The following is a 7,970-nucleotide window of genomic DNA, read 5'->3' on the forward strand; positions in this document are numbered from 1 at the left end:
CACCCAGAAGAGACAGTGGCAAAAATATTTTTTCTTATCCACAGGGGTAAGAGGCAAATGAGTTTAGGTAAATACAATACCCTACAATATCCTGAAGCTCTACGATATCCTCAAGGGAGATTTGAATCCTCCAACAGTCCCAGGTGTTAACAAAGCACAAAAACTCATCTGGGCGGGGGCCAGCACCTACCTCTGGCAGGCAGCGCTGAGCTTTGTTTCTCCGGGATTTTGGATATTTTGCTTTTTGCTGTGGGGCTAGGAAAGAAGGGGGGCACTCATCACCGCGCTTTCACTCCTGGTTTTTCCGTACTGCGGGCTGGCATCCAATTTACTCCCCTGGGAGCCACCTCCTCCTTACTCCAACCCCTCTGCCTGACTCGGTAGCCTTGGGAACAAGCTCCTCCCTCAGGAGCCGATCATGTGCGTGAGGGAGAGCCAATAAACGCCGTATCCACGGTTTGATTTCTCCCCCAAGTGTCATTCAAAGCCTGGCTTCAGCGGGAAACTTGATAGCCTTTCCCTATCGGCATCCTGGCAAGGTGCTTTTTTTGCAGAACACCAGCTGTCTTAAGTGTAGTTGCCTTTTTTTTTTTTTTAATCCCTTGTTTCCTGGCAGTCCAGGTCTGGAGCACCCAGCAGCCTCTGTCATTCTTGAAACAGAGTAACTCTCTTGGGATCAAATTCCTGTGTAACTTTCTTCCTATTTGGGCATACCGAGATGCAAATATAAACTGCTTGTGTCTAAAATAATCCATTCCTCCCAGAGAGAGGACAGTGAGCTGTGCAGGGGGGATAGCGCTCCAGAGGAGGGGGTGGGAGTGATTTATGCCAGCAGAGACTACTCAAATACGTGGGCCGTACCCACCAGCCACTTCAGAGTTGGTTCAAAGGTTTTAACAGTGGATTGAATTGTTTAGTCATCATCTTATTTGGGGTGGGGACGTTGCACGGTTGTGGTGTTGCAGTGTGATGACTTGATTCCTGGTTCCTGATTTGAACTCTGTTTTCAGCAGAGTGGTGACATCAGATAGATGAAAATTCAGATGCAGAAGGAAAACCTGATGGATTCCCATCCTTCAGCTGTGGCAGCACTTGTGCCCTCCTTAGAGGGATGGGTCCATTCCTCACCTTGTCTTCTTGCTTTTCAGTTTGCTCTGAGGAACTGAGTGACTCACAGCAGTAATAGTGCCAGAGGCAATATTAAATGGAGAATCTCTTTCATGTTCTCCAAAGAAAACTCTTTCCTTTCAGACTTCAAAGACAAGTGCCTTTTCCAACACCAGAAGGATGTGGATTCATTGATTTTACAGGTTACTTCCCTTTCTCAGCTTTGGTCTTTCCTTTCGCTCTCAGATCTCTGTTTTCTCCTTTCTCTGTCTGATTTTTCACATTTTTACCTCGGGCATATCCAGACAAACAACCTTATTCTGTGGTTTGGAAGGAAGATGAACTCAAATCCATCTGGGAATCTGAGTGGAGGTTCCAGGTGTAGCCCTAGGAATTTTTCTCTGGAAATACCTTTTGAACATTAGTTGATGATTGCAATCCCTTTGATACCATGCAGAGCCTCCCCATGTTTTCCCTCCGGTTATTTCTTCTTTTAGATGCCAGACTGACATTCTGCAGAGCTAAGGAGATGGATATGTTACAGTCAGCCCCAGCTGATTGGAGGTAAGTATAGGAAAGCCATATTTCTTATTTGTTTGTTCCTGATTTTTTAATGTAATAAGCTTCCAGGGGAATTGCTACCCCAAGAGGGAATGCTTCATTCCTGAAGGGGTCCTGGGCTGATCTAGGAGAGCTGCATCTTTTGACACTTGTGTTTTGTTCCACCCTACTGCAGATTTGGGTGAATGGCTTCAGGACTCCTGGGTGGGGGAAGAAGCTGGGCCCACTGGTGCCTGAAGGATGTCGATTATTTAAAATCCCTGATGCTCCTCGGCTTACACAGAGCCCTCTCTGGAAGGAAAAGAGAAGTTCTTCAGTGATAAAACCAGGGACCAAGGGAGAAGGAGCACTTATTTTCCAGCCTTTTCATGCTTCCTGTATGGCCATCAGCAAGTCACCCGTTGGGTCTCTGTGAAAGGCAGGAGGGCCCACATTATTTCACAAAACTTCTCTTTAGAGCTAAGTTGTGAATCTGCTTCCTCTGCACCTGCAGGACAGAACTAAGCGGCAGGTAGGTTTAAACTAAGCCTAGTGTTCAGTTCTCCTGCCAAAAGGGCAGTAACAAGTGTGTACAAGACTAGCTGAATTTCCTGTCTTTGATTAGATTAGGCACTCTGGACACTCAGGACAGATCCTACTTGATTTTTGAAAGGGAAAAGCGTAGTAAATGCCTATTGACTAAGGAAATGTTAGCGTGTAAATCGATCAGCTTAAACTGTGACAATTTCTGGTACCAGCAGACGGGGGCAGTATTGCTCTGATAAACTTCATTTGCAAACTAAATATTTGAAAGAATTTAGGAAAAGACAGAGCAGTTGCCAGCTGCCTTGATTGATGATAAATACAGGGTTTGATTGGGACCTCTGAAATGTGAAATCAGTGGTAATTTTTCCTGCTTTAGCAGTGTGGTGCTCGATGAGGGAAATGGTTCTGACATGACTGTTCCAAATTTATTCTCCCTTACACCAAAACTGTGCAAAACTTCAAATGTATTGTCCTGTGTGGTAAGCACTTTTCTGAGCTCGGTTCTCTGCTGGTTGCATCCCTTCAAGGAGTATCTCAGCTCTGTTCTGAGAGGAACTCCTGTGTGGAATAAGAGCTGCTGAGGAAGTAGCACAGTATCTGGCAGCCCTTTTTGGGTGATTGATCAAACCTTTTTCCTTGGCTGGTTGTGAGTCTCTGATACATGGAAGCACCTGGATGTAACCTTGTTAGAGCTGGATTAACAGGATGAAAAAACAGCAAGTCTGGAGGTGGTAAGAGGAGAAAATTCTGTGCTTGCAATGGTGACGAATTTGATGGCAAAATTTTTGGCAAAAAATGATGTTGGGTTCAGCACTTGAAATGAACCAGAGTGCTGGAGGAGAAGTAAAACTGTCTCTTGGAAATATGTAGATAATTTATAATCATCAGGTGCGGCAGGCCCCGTAAGAAACACAGCTCTCACTGGAAATCTGGTGTCTGCAGACAGGTGTGGTGGCAAACATTTAGTATGGGAAATGGATGTAATCCAGAGAACTGCCTTGGCCTGTGAACAGGCTGGTGTGTCCTTACACAGCCTTAACTAGTCCTGCTGGCTGTGGAGAGGAGGAGGCATGGCCCCGGGAGAGCTCCCAGAGCCTTCGCCTGTTCCTGGAAGGGCTGGGCAGAGCAGGGAAATGAATTGCTCTTTGTGGTGGCTTGGAGTGAGGGTTTTCACGCTGAAACATTAGGAGTGTAAAACCTCAGAAATCTGATTTGAGTTAGGCTAAAGGGTGAGTTCTGGATAACAGCAATCCGTGAGCCTGACCAGGATGTGAGGCTAATGAAAACTCAGCCCCTGGGAGGGAAGCTGAGGGGGCAAAGCTCTGTGTAAGCAAGGGCTGAGGAATCATCTACCGTGAAAAATAAAGTGAGGGGCCTCTTTTCTGAATTTGTCTCCATGGTTGTTAGGAATGAGACCTGGGATGCGTGGGGCAAATAGAAGGCTCTGGGAACCTGTAACATCTTAAAGGGAATGGTATGGGAATGGGGTGGCATGGACAAATGCAAGGATTCCTGGGTTTAGAGTCCCAGCTCCAAAGCTTTTCCCCACTGTTGAATAGGGTTTTGATAACACAAGGCCCTGAGAGCTTGCAAAACCTGAGGGAGAAGTAATGCACGTCCTATGCACGGTGAGATCAAAAGCTGGGGGTGCCTTAGAGGCAGAGACACTACTATGTGTTTCCTCAGCTCTGCCAACAGGAAGGGAAGTGGGCTCTGGTCTCCTCTCCCTATTGTACCATTCGAGATCCAGTTAAAAATCAGGAAAGGTTTGCACACCTTCAGTGACACGTGCTGTGATATATGTTAAGTGATGAGCCAAGTCCCTATGTCTACGTGCACATATGAAAGAGCAGATGCACCCACATCCACATTCTACAGCAGGCAACTGCCTACATCAATAGAAGTATCCAGAGTTTTTGGTGTTATTTCTTATTCCATTTATTGAGGAAGCATTGGCCTTTTCTGGCAATGTAAATGGGGAAAAGAAATATGTCCAGGGAAACTGGTAGGCTCCATGCAGAGGAAAAGCGCTTTATGAGGGCAGAATTATTAGCAGTGCTCCACTGAGCTGATTTGGAACAGGTCCATTGTGTTTTCAGCAACTGGCAGTTTGGATTGTTACAATTCCTTGGCAGGGACAATAGAAAGATGGTGGTTTCCGGGGGCATGATAAAAGGGTGAGCCCCAGCTTTTGCACACTGCATTTTATAATTGCGTGCTTGATGTGCACAATTGGGCAGCACTGCCTTACTTGCCTTAATCCATCCCTCTCTCTCCCCTCACTTCCTCACCCTCCCTCAGAGCAGCAGTAGCTGCTGCAGCTCTGGCAGCGCATCGGGGAGAGCGCCGAAAATGAAAAGAATTCAGCTATCGCCCTAACGTTTTTCCCAGAGGATTCATTTCACCTGCTTCTCCAGTTTTCCCAATAGCTTTTTTTCCCCTCTTTAATCCAATAAGTATGGAGTTATTTCACATTGTGAATCCCTCTAAAGGGTTTTAGGAATGGACTTGCTCTTTCCTCCTCCCCCAGCCTTTTTTTTTTTTTTTTTTTTTTTCTGACAAGTCAGAAAATTGTGAAGTAAGCGAACAGAGTAACTGAGAGCTGAGAGGGAGAAGACGCTTCCATTCTTTTGGTGCAGTGGGCTGAGGCAAAAAGGCCATTGTAATGGTAAATTGCATGCAGAAAGGAAGAAAAGACTGATAATCAATCACAAATGAAGCATTCGTTTGGATTTTGGCAATTTACTGGCCAGGGGCTTTTAAATCCATAAACTTTTCTCTCTTTTTTTTTTTTTTTTCTTTTCCTTTTTTCTTTCTTTTTTTTTTTTCTCCCCATCTTTAAAAGCAGTTTTGATCTGCCGAAGGCAGGAAGAGAAATCTTTACCAGGCTCTCATGCCTAGAGTACCTGGGACTGGGGAGAGCTCAGTGCTGAAACTAAAATCCTGACGGAGAGGCAGCGCGGTGAAATGTCGATGGGGCTGGTTTTAACCCATCACCTTGGACTCCGACTCTGAAGCAGAACTTAGCACCTCAGGCTCTTCCTGTTTCTCGTATTGGGGGATGACTTGTGGTGGGCTTCTGGGGATTTTGATTTCCAACCTGGTCACTCTGTGACTGCCTGAGTGGGTTTTTTGTTTGCCTGAGTATGTGATTAGGACAGATGAGGATGTTAGACAACATTAACAGCAGCATGTCCCCTTCAGAGTGCAGCATCACCCACAAGGGAAGATACATCTACCTGGAGGCACTGCTGCACGGAGGCGCTCCATGGGGATTCACGCTGAAGGGCGGGCTGGAGCACGGAGAACCATTAATCATCTCAAAGGTACTTTTCTCATTTTCCATGCCACACAAGCAAGGTGGGAGGGGTGCCCGACTCAGAGGGCGAGAGCTGTAGAAATAACAACTGAAATGTAATAACTGACATTGTGTTTGGCCTGGGTTTTAAGTGTTGAGCACCTGTTCAAGTCAGCAGGTTTGCTCAGGAGCTGCATATCTGAGAAAAACAGGAGAGCTCTCGGCATTGTTTAACTCTCCAAGTACAGGTTTTGTCCCACAGGAAGTATCGTGGCTTGCAGAAATTGGCTGTATTTATTTCACCTCTATGAATGGGAGGGAGTAGGGGACTCTCACAAAGTGATCTTGTGTCATGAAGTCATAGCATATCTGAGCATGGTCAGTAATCCATCCCCACCACTCCTGAGGTAAACAAAGTGAGTGCTTTCAGTCACAAGGTGGAATGTTGGCTAATTAGGAGTGTGTGTGTGAAACAGTGCAGTAAATACTTGCACCTGTTTGTTAAGTGTTTTATAGATATATATCGTGCTGTGCTAGTGGTTTGCTCACCCTACTTACTAAACATCTGTTAAGTATGGCACACCTTCAAGATTTTTATTATTTAATGATTGGGTGTTCTCAACAGGCAACTAGCTCACAAGGCTATTTTGAGGGGGGAGAAATGGGAGAAGGAATTCTTCATTCTCACCAGAACTGGTCTGTTACCTCTAGTGGGTCCTAACCATATTTGTCCTGTGCCATCAATCTGGTGCATTCTGTGTCTGTAGTGTGTACGCTGAGCTACCAGCACACAGAGGGACTTATGGCCAATCATGCTCCCTCCTGCAAACTGGGATGTATGTGGGGAATTTGATGGATCAGAACCAGCAGCAGATAAAAGAAAATGCTGATACTCAGAATCAATGTTTTTCAAATCCTTTGCATTTTCAAATCCCGTTGCAACTCCCTGTGCAAACACATTCACATGAAGACTGTCAGTCACTGAAGTAAATTGGTTGTGATTACTACTTTTAGTGATGAAAGCAAAAAAGGGGGGCTCCCATTAAAGTCCTTTCATCATAAAGGGATTTTAGAAATTTCGCACAATCATCTTTCTTGCAGGACCTTCTTGGGGGCAGTTTGGCATAGCCACAGACAGCAAAAGGAGCCTCACTGAAATGGTGTTATCATTTTTCTTTTATAAACACTTGGGACTAACAGAGGCTGTTCACTGTTCCTGGCAGTGTTCTGCAGTCATGAGGAAAGAGTTTCTTTTTGCTCTGACACTCTTCAGTGATGTAAAAATCACACTCCCCCTTGTTTCCCCCTTTTTTCTTTCCCCTCCTCCTTTTTTTTTTTTTTTTTTTTTTTTTTTTTTTAATTGGGGGTAGGGAGACAGGGAGGATGGGAGATGGCTCTGGCTGCTGAACATTAATTAATCTATGGGATTTGGTTTCCACAACAACCAGGCCCCTTAATGTCAAACATGCCTGGAGTGTGCATAGTGCCACTGGGAGCTGTATGACTTGTGCCTGCCTTTCCTGAAACAGCACCGCAAAAATGTGCTGGGTTTTATTTTTGGTTAGGTTTTCCCTTTTTTCTCCTTGTAGTCCCTGCTTGGTTTGTGCTATCAGTGTCAGCATTTCAGTGTTTTGCTCATGCATGGCTGATGCAGAGCTGGAGAATGGCTGCATGTGAAAGCTCTGCTTTCTGGAATTCAGGCAGCTCCCGGTTTCCAGTTTCAACTGAGAAATTCCTCTGGTGCTTCAATTCACTATGTGCTCTTCAGAATTAATTGCATATTAGTCATTTAGTTAATTCAGTATTCCTTGCCTGAGTGTACTGTGAAGTAATGAGGAACTGTGGGGAAATGATGAATTATGTTACAGGTTTAATTCTGTACAAGAGTGCTTGGAGAACCATAGAAAGTTTTAGGTTGAAAGGGACCATTAAAGATGCAGGCCCTGGGAATGATCCAACAACAGTTCTAAGTAATACCATATATAAATACTGGAAAACGTGGATGCCACGTTTTAATTTCTGATTTTTCATAATTAGGAAGTTTTATTTTTTGTTTTGGCTCCCTGTTCTTTTGGCAAATAATTATATTTATGTCTACTTACCTGTCTGTTTGCACTGACAGAGCGGTGTTTAATGGCCTTAGAGTAAATAGAAGTGGATGTTTCAGCAAATATCTAAGCTGGTGCCCATGACAACACTGATGTATTGTTATGGAATAGTAGAGAGACAACAGATCTGTGTGAATACAGTAGCTCTTTCTAGCCCTCAGGAACTGCTGGGGACCCAGATTACTGACGTGTCTCAGCTTCAGATCAAAGGCTGGAATGGAAGTTCAAAACCAAGATGAGTGAATTTACAAAAGGCACAAAATGCACAAAAACTGGTTCTCACAGCCCTGGGCAGCCCTTGGGAAAGACATATTTCTCCACCAGTAACATGCCAAGAATTTACCCAAAAGTGAGGGAAGCAACAGTTGGGA

The 7,970-nt window shown here is 44.8% G+C and overlaps 1 long non-coding RNA gene across 1 annotated transcript; it reads left to right on the top strand.

Annotated features, from left to right (window-relative positions):
• Nucleotides 1-515: 515 nt before the first annotated feature.
• On the top strand, nt 516-5,499 carry LOC120752639 (uncharacterized). The gene is made up of 5 exons (XR_005700781.2): nt 516-573; nt 1,252-1,310; nt 1,605-1,671; nt 1,844-2,179; nt 5,398-5,499. It is a non-coding gene; the product is annotated as an uncharacterized LOC120752639 (long non-coding RNA).
• Nucleotides 5,500-7,970: the final 2,471 nt, after the last annotated feature.

This window comes from Hirundo rustica, chromosome 5 (genome assembly GCF_015227805.2).
Source record: "Hirundo rustica isolate bHirRus1 chromosome 5, bHirRus1.pri.v3, whole genome shotgun sequence".
Taxonomy (NCBI): Eukaryota; Metazoa; Chordata; class Aves; order Passeriformes; family Hirundinidae; genus Hirundo; species Hirundo rustica.